Source organism: Cryptomeria japonica, chromosome 10, assembly GCF_030272615.1.
Source record: "Cryptomeria japonica chromosome 10, Sugi_1.0, whole genome shotgun sequence".
Classification (NCBI taxonomy): domain Eukaryota; kingdom Viridiplantae; phylum Streptophyta; class Pinopsida; order Cupressales; family Cupressaceae; genus Cryptomeria; species Cryptomeria japonica.
In genome coordinates, this window is record NC_081414.1 from 876,079,814 (window position 1) to 876,092,651 (window position 12,838).

A 12,838-nucleotide genomic window follows, 5' to 3' on the forward strand; every position below is an offset into this window, starting at 1 on the left:
CCCAAGTCACCGAGGTCTCATCATTTGGGTCCCATAGGACCCTTACCTAGTTGATGGTGAGACCCTTGAGGATCAAATCTTGACACTGAAGAATGCAAATGGGCTCCATGGCAAGTTGCCCATCCTCGACCTGCAAAGAGTTCCAATCAAGAACATGTGCCACATCAGGATGATAAGGTCGAAGAACTGAAACATGAAAGACATCGTGGATGCAGGATAGACTTGGTGGCAAGGCAAGATGGTAGGCAATAGGTCCTATCCTCTCAAGGATCTCAAAAGGGCCAACAAACTGAGATGCCAACTTAGAACTCTTTCCATAATGGATCAAACTCTTTTGTGGATGCACTCTCAAGAACACATGATCACCAACAGAAAACTGGTGATCTACCCTAGGAGCATCTGCATACTTCTTCTACCTATCTTGTGCAGCTACTAAATGCTCACGAATCCTCTCTACCTGTTCCTCCATCTCTCGAAGAATATCTGGTCCTATAAGTACCCTATCCTCTAGCTGATCCCAACTCAAAGGAGTACGACAAGGATGACCATACATTGCTTGAAAGGGGGACATACCTATGGAGCTATGATATCTATTGTTATAAGAAAACTCCACTAGATAGATATAATCCTCCCAGCATGATTGCTGGTCCATAATATACATGCAAAGCATGTCCTCCAAAACCTGATTTACTCGCTCTATTTGACAATTTGTCTCTGGGTGATAGGCTGAACTAAAATTCAACTAAGTCCCCAATGCTACGGTAAACATGGGATCTCTATCATAGGTGATCCTAATGAATAATGATGAACAATAACTACTCAACAGATACTGAGAGGGGGGGGTGAATCAGTATAGACAAAAACTTTCTTAAACCACTTTGACTACAAAGACTACAGTAACTAGTAAATAGGATCACCAATCTAAATCAGGGCACTACCAATAAAACACATAAACCGGTAACACTTAGATCATCACAAATCCTAATAACTCATTTCCACTTCACCCATATGCATAAGCAAGTAATACATCATCAGAAATATAATGACCACTAGATCAACATGCTTTACCATTTGACAGAATGCTAAGACATCACATGAAAGAGCATCACACATAACACACTAATTTTTCACATGGAAACCCAACTGGGAAAAACCACGGTGGGGATGAATACCGACAAGTTGTTCTTTGAACTCTTCTGAAGTCCACTCTATTAGGAGCCTAGTCCGGTTAAGGAATTTACAATAGGTTCTGCTAGGAATCGATCCTACTAGGGATCACCCGGATAAGGGATGGCTAAATACCTGGTTAAAGGTTACCTCACAAGAGGATTTGAAGAACTCAATGAATTTGAGTCACCCTATTAAAGGATTTACATAAAGCTTGTTAAAGCTACTCGGTTAAGGGATTTTCCAACTGCTAAAATGTTTAGAAGTCAATAGGTAAAACACTGATATGATAACAGCACTCAATGCCAATCCAGATCCACTTTAGTTCATTTGCTTCTACAATCACACTCTGCAGGTATCAACACACTTCTCTGGTCTTGCAAGAATCAAGTATCTCTTCACTTGGATACATACATAACATTTTCCAACAATCTCACAATGCAAATCATCATCGACCTTAAAGAAAACAAATAGGTAGGTAGCATAAACCCTAAACCCTAAACATTTAGGTTATTAATACAGTCGGTCCAATCCTCACCATTCAATCACACTACATAGTGTAAAACAATCTTGAACAAATCTCAAGATGTTCTCTATCATTCGTTCTTTGCCACTTCTAGAAGCTGATAACCCATCACATGCTCTCCACCGTTTACTGAGACTTCACACATTCCTGAGGTAGATAGGATCAATATTCTCCATGCAAGATCCTCAAGGAAATCCTTCATGCACACAAGGCTGACATGGCAACATGATCTGATCTTCATTTCAATGCTAACCCATCACAGAATGTCATCAGTTGAATCACACAGACTTGAAATGCATCAACTGAAAAACCTGAAGCTGAGACTACCAACCGATAGTCATACCAAATGAAACCCCGATATCGGTTCACATTCCAACATACCGGTTCACCATTTCATATATACTGGTTCTCATCATCAACATACCACTTCACTTTTTTACATATACCAGTTCTCTTGCCAGTTGCTTACTTCAATATACCAATTCATACTTCAACATATTGACATCAATGACAACATACAATATCATCATTTCATCAAACTCTGCACATATGCCAACAATCTACCCCTTTGGCATTGATGGGAATATACAAAGATATGTTCACATCTTATCCCCATGTTATGTCTTCAAAATTGCAGATATCTTCTCTGTTTCACATCTTCTCCCCCTTTGACAATAATGCCAAAGTGGAGGCAAAGACATCCATGTTCCACTATGTTGCTCCCCCCGAGGAGTAGCATCCTTCAACACACCAATCATGAAAAGATTTGACAATACAATACCTGACTAATGTGGAGCACATACCTTTAGTTCACCTCTTGAAGGGGCAGCACCCCTAATTCACCTCTTAAATAGGTAAATGTATCCTTTCGTAGAGGTTTGGTGAATATATCTACTAACTGCTCCTTATTGGAAACATGTTCAAATACAACCTCTCTATTTTGAACCCTCTCCCTCAAGAAATGATACTTGAGCTCGAAATGCTTAGTTCTAGCATGCAATACCAAATTTTTGGAAATATTAATTGCACTTGTATTGTTACAAAATATACTCACCGGATTAGATACAGGGAATTTGAAACCACTTAATACATGCTTCATCCAAATTGTCTAAGTACAGTTCATAAATGCTGCTACATATTCTGCTTCTACTATAGACTGAGAGATACAACTCTGCTTCTTCCTCATCCATGAGACTATTCTACCACCAAGAAAGAATGCACCACCATTTGTGCTCTTCCGATCATCCATATTACTAGCCCAATTGGCATCTGTAAACACTTTGAGGTTGAAATCATTACTATATGGATACCACAAACCATAGTCTATAGTTCCCTTTAGATATCTAAGAATCTCCTTGACTGCTACCAAGTGGGATTCTCTTGGACTTTTCTAGAAATGTGCAACAATGCCCGCTGCATATGCAATGTCAGGTCTGTTGTGTACTACATAGTGCAACTTACCAATAATTAATCGGTATTCCTTCTCATTCACCAACTTTGAGTCATCTTCTTTTGAAAATTTACAACCGATCACCATCAGTGTACCAGCTAGTTTGTTGTCTTCCATTCCAAAGGTCTTCAACACCTCTTTGACATACTTGGACTGAGTGATAAAGATACCACCTTTCATTTTTTGAATCTCTAGTCCAATGAAGAACTTAATCTCTCTAATTAGTGACATCTCAAATTCCTTCTTCATCTCATCTGCAAATACATAACTCATCTTGTCATCTCCACTAAAAATTATGTCATCAACAAACACTTATTCCGATTTCAGATAGATATTTCTATCTTTACTTGTTCTTTCAAATCCAATCTTTACAAGATGCGAGTGTAAGCATTCATACAATGCTTTTAGGTGCTTGCTTCAATTCATACAAGGCTTTTTGTAGCCTACATACCATATCACTATCTTCTGATAGGGCAAACCCATCTGTTTGCTCTATGTACACTTCCTCTTTGAGTATTCCATTTAGGAATGCAAATTTCACATCCATCTGATACACTTTGAATCCCTTGAAGGTTGCATATGCAAGAAGCATTTGAGCTCCTTCCAATATAGCTAATGGAGTAAAGGTTTCTCCATAGTCTTCTCCTTCTTCTTGAATATATCCCTTACATACTAGTCTAGCTTTGTTTCTTACTACTGTGCCATCTTCATTCAGCTTGCTTCTAAAAACCCATTTGGTGCCAATAACATTTTTGTGCTCAGGTCTGGGTACCAAAGACCATGTACCATTATTTTCTATCTAGTCAAGTTCCTCTTCCATAGCCTTGATCCAGTCTTCATCTTTATGTGCCTCCTTAAATGTTTTAGGCTCAAATTCAAAGATCATGCAAGATTTTTCTCTGACCTTTCTTCTTGTAGTAATTCCAACATCCTTATCTCCTATGATCTTCTTTGGATCATGATTTAGCTTTACATACCTAGGAATGATCTTAACCGATTCCTCTTGCTTTTCCTCTTCATCCTCATCTTCATCAACACCAGCATGTACCAGTGTATGAGCACTATTACTGGTACTAGGTTGTTTTGCAACCGGTTCCCAGAAGGTTACAACTAGTTCATCTACCTCTTGCTCACTACTGGTTTCCTCAGGTTTCTTAGAAGTTTCATCAACTCTAACATTGATACTTTCAACAATCCTCTGATTCTTATTGTTAAACACTTGAGAGATTTTCTCTTGGTGGGATATCCAAGGAATATTCCCTCATCACATTTTGCATCAAACTTTCTCTAGTGTTCACTCTTGATATAACATTTTCTACCAAACACTCTAAAGTAGCTTAATATAGGAGTCTTACCAGTCCGGTTCTCAAAAGGAGTTTTATCATTACCTTTCTTGATGAGTAACCGGTTCATAGTGTAGACTACAGTGCTCACCACTTCTCTCCAAAAAGTGTGAGCAACATTCCCTTGAATCAACATTGTTCTGGCTACTTCAACTATAGTTAGGTTGTTCCTCTCTACTAGACAATTCTATTATGGAGTTCCGGGGGCAGACAGTTGCCTCTTGATGCCATTTTCTTCATAGTACTTATTGAACTCACCTCCTTGGTTAGTTCTAAGGCATTTGACTCTCTTACCACTTCCTTTTTCAACAAGTGCTTTGAAGGCTTTGAACTTTCCAAAAGATTCAGACTTGTCTTTCAAGAATGTGACCCACATCATTCTTGAGCAATCATCAATAAGAATCATAAAGTACCTATCTCCCTGAACACTCCTAGTTTTCATAGGACCACACAAATCAGTATGCACAAGATCAAGTAAATTATCTGCTATGAAATATTTACCTTTGAAGGTTAAGGAAGACATTTTCCCTAGTTGACATTCTCTGCACAAAGGATTCTCTAGTTTGTTTAGCATAGACAATCCCCTAACTGCCTTGATCTTACTGGCCTTCACAATGTTATCAAAATTTACATGGCATAGTCTCCTATGCCATATCCAACTGTCATCATACTTAGCCATTAGACATTGACTAATGTTTGCATTTAACTGAAATAAGTTATCTTTGGTCTGCATACTAGTGGCCATCAATTCACCACTCTTTCCTTTTATTTTGCATACTCCATCTTTGAATTCGAGAGTGAGTCCATAATCATTCAAAACACCCAAAAGGTTATGCCTAAGACCCTCTACCCAATACACATTATTAGTACTCCTTTTTCCCTTTAAAGAGATGGACCCTTTTCCTTTTACCATACAAGGTGCATCATTACCAAATCAGACTACACCTCCATCATACTCTTCCAGAGATAGAAAATTTCTCCGGTCACTAGTCATGTGGTGATTACAACCACTGTCAATAATCCACTCATTGAAATTATCAAAGTGGGAGACAAGAGCCTTCTTGTCTGATACTGTAGCGTCCTAAAATTGCGGCACTTGCAATTTCGACTGCATTTCGGTCTTCACGATGGCGACGCAACACGGAACCTGAATGGAGACCCCGAAACTTGTCCACGACACCAAAAACTGCATTTTCAAGCACCCTGGTATCCCGGGAGGTGGGACCAGAGCACCCAGCGCCCTGGTCCTTCATGACTAGGGCACCCAGCGCCCTGGTCCCCCAAGACCATGGCGCCTAGCGCCTTGGTCCCTGGCCCTATTTTGGGCCCGGTCTCCTATGGGACTTCGGGTCTTTTTAGTTTACAAATTGGAAATTATCTTTCCTGGTCGGCCTAAGGTCGGGAAAATCAGTCTTTTAACCCTAATTGGCAAGTATATAAACTACATTTTCCTCTCCCATTTGGGTAAGAAGAAGGTGATATGTGTACAAGCGTGGAAACTATACTCAAGCATTCAAGCATTCATTCCAAGTCTCCATTCAAGGCTAAGTGTTGCATTCAAGACAAGGATTCAACCATTGAAGAGGAGATCACTTACAACATACAACATCTATACCTTTGCACATAAGGATACAAACATCCTTACAATAAGGTTGCAGGTACGCGGCTGAAATTGAAGATCTGGAATCCTTGTGCAGAGACGAACAGATCCCCCTTTGTTTCGCGGATTTTTCGGAGGACTGTGGCGCTCGGGCGCCATCGTCCCAGCAACTTTCGCTCAAATTTGCAGGACAGCGCCGTATCAACATTTTACTGCTAATTCCAGGTCTACAACTTCATACTGTATTCCTATCTCAGTTTATAAGCGAATCTTTCTCACTTTCTATGCATTCCTAGCTTAATTCTTCTATGCACATTCTTTACAAAAGAGGGTAGCCTTGCTGTCATAACCCTGGAAACTCATTTAGCATCCAATCTTGCATTGCGTGGGATTGGATCTTGTGGGTTTCAACCCCTCTTTTGAATGTAAAGTCTCCCCCCTAAGTGAAAACCATCAACCCTAGTGAATCTCCCTTCTCTCTCCTTGGAGTTGGAAGAGGGGAGAGCAACTAGGGTTTGATCGCGATTTTCCGCTTTACATTTTGGTGAACCCGACGTGAACATCCTTTCTGATTATTCATGGTTAGATCTAAAAATTGGATTCCTTGATTACATTTCCATGTTGATCTTTTACAAAATTTTAGAGGTTAATTGCATAAACACCCTAAATTTTCTTTTTAGTAATTAAGCTTGTGAAATGTCTAAATGTTAATGCTTGTTTCAGATCTACCCTTCTATTACAAATTATCAATTCATATCTATGCTTTAATTTTGAAAATTAAGTGGTTAAGTGTCAAAACCCTAATTTTTGAAACCCTCTTGATTCAACCTTTGTCCGACAATTTCACTGATCAAAACATCTCCAAATCAGCTGTAACTTTGGATTCCGCAATAAAATCACAATATCTTTCATCCCTGAAAATTTGGAAAAAAGTTGCAAGGACCATGTGCACTCCAAGCGCCATCGTCCGCGACATTTTTTCCGAAATTTCGGGAGCTAGATCTTACTGTATTTTCCTGCTAAAATCCAGAATTTTGGCTGATTTTATCAATCATAACACTTTCAAAATTAAAGTCAAAGTTGGTCTAGTGATTGCTTGGATTGAGGCTTCTAATTATTCAAAAATTGTCGAAACTGAAATTCATGTCAAAATTGTGTTCTTACTGTCCTAAATCTGAAAAGTGTGTTTACATTCATTAAAAATTTCAGTGCTTTATTTAAATTCTTGCAATTTGTGACTTTTGAAATTAAGTGCTTAATTACAACAACTTTAATTTCCACTTTCAAAATTGAATTTTGCGTGAAATTGAGTCAACTTTTGAATTTCAAAACTTGCATTGCTTTCGGTATTCCCTCTAAAATCATAAAATTCAAAATTTCAGTTTCCCTCTCTTATTCAAAATTCAAATTTTTGCATTTTTCGACAATCTTGGTAGGGTTCAATTTCGAGATTGCAACTTTAATTTGGCCTATCTACAGATCGTAAAATCACTCAATTTTTTCAGATTAGCTCTAAAATCATCATAACTTTCATCCCTGCAAATTTCGAAAAAAGTTGCCGGGACCGTGTGCACTCCGAAGCACCACGGTCCCTAACATTTTTTCTGAAATTTTGGGAGATTGTCCTGATTATATTTAACAGCTTAAATCCAGAAGATTGGCTGATTTTACTGAAAATTGCTACCTCTAAATTCAAAACTTTCTCTCTCTCTCTAGTGCATGAGTTTTACAACAATAAGCCCTACTTACACTATTCCCGTTAGACGAAGCCGTAGAATTAAGTCTTTCCGAGGTTTAACTACTGAGGAGATGGAACCTAATTTGAATAGCCTTTTTAACGAGGACATGGGTAATTCCTCTAATCCTCCTAATGATGAAGAAGCTCTCCATGAGGTTTCTGAAGAACAACTTTCGAAATTGGATAACCAATTTGACGATTTTCGACAATGGATGTCTCAAGAATACCTCGATAGTCAAGCTCTTCCTTTAATTGAGGGTCTAAAACGTATGCTTCAAAGTGATAAGAATGGAATTGATATTTTGCGTGGTATTGCACACATTGTGGATTCGAATGTGATGCCTATGAAGAGTTGTGCTGAAAATTTGGGTTATACACAACCTCCTACTCAAGTCAATCATTCTATTCCTTTGATGACTTCTATTGCTAGCATACCTACCTTTACATCAAACATAATGGCTACTTGTACACAAGACATTCCTCCTATGATCACCAGTCATGGGGGCAATCCTTCCTCTTCAATTAACCCTCTTCCTTCATTCAATCCGATTTCTTCATTCGTCCCTTCAATGAGTGTTCCTATTACATCTCCACAAATGAACATGATGCAAGGGGGCAATTCATTCAATCATTCCATTCCTCCTTGTAGTGTTCCTCCTGTCCAATCATCTCCTATGACTAATTATCATAGAGTCCCACCACCTTACTCTTTACCTTCTTTCAATAACATAACACCTCCATCTCAATCTAACACATCTAATATGAACTCTTCGACTGAAGCGACCATTAACAATCTTGCACAAACTGTATCTTCTTTACAGCAACAAATTGCCTCTATGAATCAATCTAAGTTTAGTGTGCCCACATTTGATGTTGCGAGCCCACTCTCTCTTGACATTGTTCGAGCTATCCCTCCTAAACATGTTGAAATCCCGCATTTGGAGCTTTATAATGGTAAAGGTGATCCTCTAACACATGTTAAGACTTTTCAAACAATCTGTACTGATTTTGCCTATGACCAAAGGTTGCTTGCAAAATTGTTTACTAGAACATTAAGAGACAAAGCCCTACAATGGTATTGCTCGTTGCCTTCTTATTCTATTACTTCTTTCGAACAACTTGCAAATGCTTTCATTCAACAATTTCAAAACAATATAAGTCCTAAAGTTACTTTGATTGATTTAATGCATTGTAAACAAGGTGTTAAAGAGAAAGTGACTGATTTCATTGGTAGATATAAGCATTGGTATGCTCAAATTTCTTTTCCAGTGCCTGACAATGATATTCAAAGAATCTTTATTTCTAATTTACAAAAAGATATTGGAGACAAACTTCTGTTTTGTGAGTTTACTTCTTTCCAACAGTTGTGTGCAACTCTTCACAATTATCAACTGACTGTGAGTCAAATGGAACAATCACATCCTATGGCTCCGAGTGATAAGGGTGATAGCAGTCAACAACCATTTGGGAAGTTTAAACCGAACAGAGATTCCATCAAATTCAATGAAAACATCATCAACAACAATGTGAATGCAGCATCAGGTGTGCTTCCTATTTCTAAGTTTTTCAAGAAAGAAAGAAAGTTTACTCCTTTGAATGAATCATTGCATAGTATTATGAATAAGTTATTGGAACAAAATGTGCTTACTCTTCGTCCTATAAGGCAAATTGATCCTACAAAGATTAATTCACCTTATTTTGATAACAAATCTTTTTGTCAATTTCATCGTCAACCTGGGCATGATACTGAAAAATGTTTTTCTTTAAAGGGTAAAATTCAAGATTTGATTGATAATAATACTATTTCTGTTTCTGGAGTGAATGATAAAGGCAATACATCTGTAGCTCCTCCTAATCAAAATCTTCAGATTTTCACTGATCCATTACCTTCTCATACCTCTAATGCGATTGAGACTAATGATTCCTCTCTTTCATCTGATGGTCTTGTGTCTATGACTCCGAATGTGATTAACTTTGTAGAGCAGCAAGAAAACCCTAAAGAACCTTCCATCACATTTGATTCCAGTGAAACCATTAGGGCACCTGATGGTCCTTTATACATAGTTGTAAAAGTCAAGAATACACCTTTCCGTGGAGTGCTTATTGATCCTTCGTGCATGGTTAATGTTATTACTGAAGAATTTCTTTTTACTTTGCAATTGAATCAAGTGATCTATGACAAAACAGATGTGATTGTGAAACTATTTGATGCATTTTCTTCTCCTGCAATTGGTTCTATTACATTACCCATTGAGGTCCATAACAAATCCCTTGACGTGAACTTTGCTATTATTCCTTCATCCGAACAATTTCGTGTGAAGCTTGGCTATTCTTGGCTATCTTCTCTTCCATGAAAGCTATTGCTTCTCCTATTCATAAGTGTTTGAAATTTCCCCATAATGGTGAAGTTGTTACTGTCAATCATAGTCTCTTTAAACCAACTGAAAGAACTTCTAGCATTCCTCTTGATTACTTTTGGCCTAAACAATTCCAATCTCTTCCTCCGTGAAGTGATCATCTTTTTAAATCTTATCAAAAGTGGAAAACAGATATGATCCTATCTCTAAGTGAACCTAGAACACCCAAACTTGATATTCCTATCATTCTTGAGAAGGAAGTTCTTCCTTTGAAAGATAAAACTAATGTCTTTCCTCAAGAAGATTCCCAACCCATTCCTATGGATGTGACTATGCCTATATCTAATAAACCTTCTAAGAGTAGACCTATACCTCCTCGTCATGATAGACTTGGTCTCCTTCCAAAACCAAATATTCCTCCCTTATATGGAGCAGTCCCTCCTCCTTCTTTTTATAGAGAGAAGAGACCTTCTTCTTCTCCTATTATACAGCCTAAGAGACCACAACCTAAACACCCAAGTGATACGGATGAGAACATTCCTCCTCCTCAATCTTCACAACTTCCTACTAAGGCTAGACGAAATCGTTCTGCATGCGAACGTCGATGAAAGCGTCGTCTTAGAGCTCAAGCAGCTGCTTCTCAAACTTTGCAATCTCCAAAAACACCTTCAAAAAGCATTATTCCATTTTCTCCAAAATCTCCAAAACATAAGATGCATGATGGTCTTGATCCTGTGTGAATTAAAGACCCTATTTTTATAAATCTTGATGATGCTATAGATGAAAATGTTATTCATGATGAAAATGTTACTTCTCTTGCTTCTGATAGTGAATATGAACTTGTTGATATTGATAACCATTTATCTAATGAATTTTCTAAAGCACTTATCCTAGCTCCTAGACAAGAACAACGTGGCTTGGAACATGAACATAGCCCTTGTTTGGATCTTGTGATAGCTCCATCTGCTGTGTTGAATGTTCGTCCTCTAGCGTGTTCCCTACCTTCCCGAAACATTGATCAGCAAGATCGGGGGGTAGATGACGTGCTAGACTAGTTACATTAGCATAGAAGATTCTCTCCTCCTCTCTTGTGTTACTTCTTCTATACGTTATTCTCATTCTTCTATTTGTTGTCCTTGGTGTTGTCTACTTGAGGACGATGCAAAGCATTGAGATCTCTTTTGGTCTCTCTCATGTTGACTCAAAAGACACATGTGTTCCCTTCTTCTAGGTGACCTTCCTTGATTGGGGAATGAAGAACAATTATGCATACATACATATGATATACATGAATTATCATACAGCATACTGACCCTGAGGAAAGTGAAGTCACCTCGTGCTTTGTGTTTTGTGTCTATTATCCTTGGGTTTATCTCACACTTGGGGGCTAAATCCTTGCGATAACGTGCTCCTTTCCTTTCTCATTTCTTATGTGTATCACTACGTTAAAACAATCACCCCCATTGAGGCGTGTGCGATCGCTTTAACGTAGGGGGGCATACACCCTATCTATCCCTTCAGGATACATGAAAATTTCTTGGAGAACTCAGCTTTGCCTTGAAAATTTTTGGTATTTCTCTTGCATGACTCATAGTGAGGCAACCTTACTACTGACACTCATGGTTCTCCCTCGTGATCTTCCCTTTTACTTTGTCAATCAAAGTCGTAAGATCCTTAGTCCACTGGGGGCTTGGTGTGTCTTGCCTCCTTGACGTGGTGAAAGTCTTTCAATGTTGTTTCCTTGTACTTTACCGGAAGTATGAGCATACATACTCCCGCTAAAGTGGGGGCTAAATGTAGCGTCCTAAAATTGCAACACTTGCAATTTTGACTGCATTTCGGTCTTCACGATGGCGACGCAACACGGAACCTGAATGGAGACCCCGAAACTTGTCCAGGACACCAAAAACTGCATTTTCAAGCACCCTGGCCTGAACCTCCTTTGCACCCTACTGTCCCGGGAGGTGGGACCAGAGCGCCCAGCACCCTGGTCCTTTAGGACCAGAGCGCCCAGCACCCTGGTCCCCCAAGACCATGGCGCCCAACGCCCTGGTCCCTGGCCCTATTTTGGGCCCGGTCTCCTATGGGACTTTGGGTCTTTTTAGTTTGCAAATTGGAAATTATCTTTCCTGGTTGGCCTAAGGTCGGGAAAATCAGTCTTTTAACCCTAATTGGCAAGTATATAAACTACATTTTCCTCTCCCATTTGGGTAAGAAGAAGGTGATATGTGTACAAGCGTGGAAACTATACTCAAGCATTCAAGCATTCAAGCATTCATTCCAAGTCTCCATTCAAGGCTAAGTGTTGCATTCAAGACAAGGATTCAACCATTGAAGAGGAGATCACTTACAACATACAACATCTATACCTTCGCACATAAGGATACAAACATCCTTACAACAAGGTTGCAGGTACGTGGCTGAAATTGAAGATCTGGAATCCTTGTGCAGAGACGAACAGATCCCCCTTCGTTTCGCGGATTTTTCGGAGGACCGTGGCGTTCGAGCGCCATCGTCCCAGCAACTTTCACTCAAATTTGCAGGACAGCCCCGTATCGACATTTTATTGCTAATTCCAGGTCCGCAGCTTCATACTGTATTCCTATCTCAGTTTATAAGAGAATCTTTCTCACTTTCTATGCATTCCTAGCTTAATT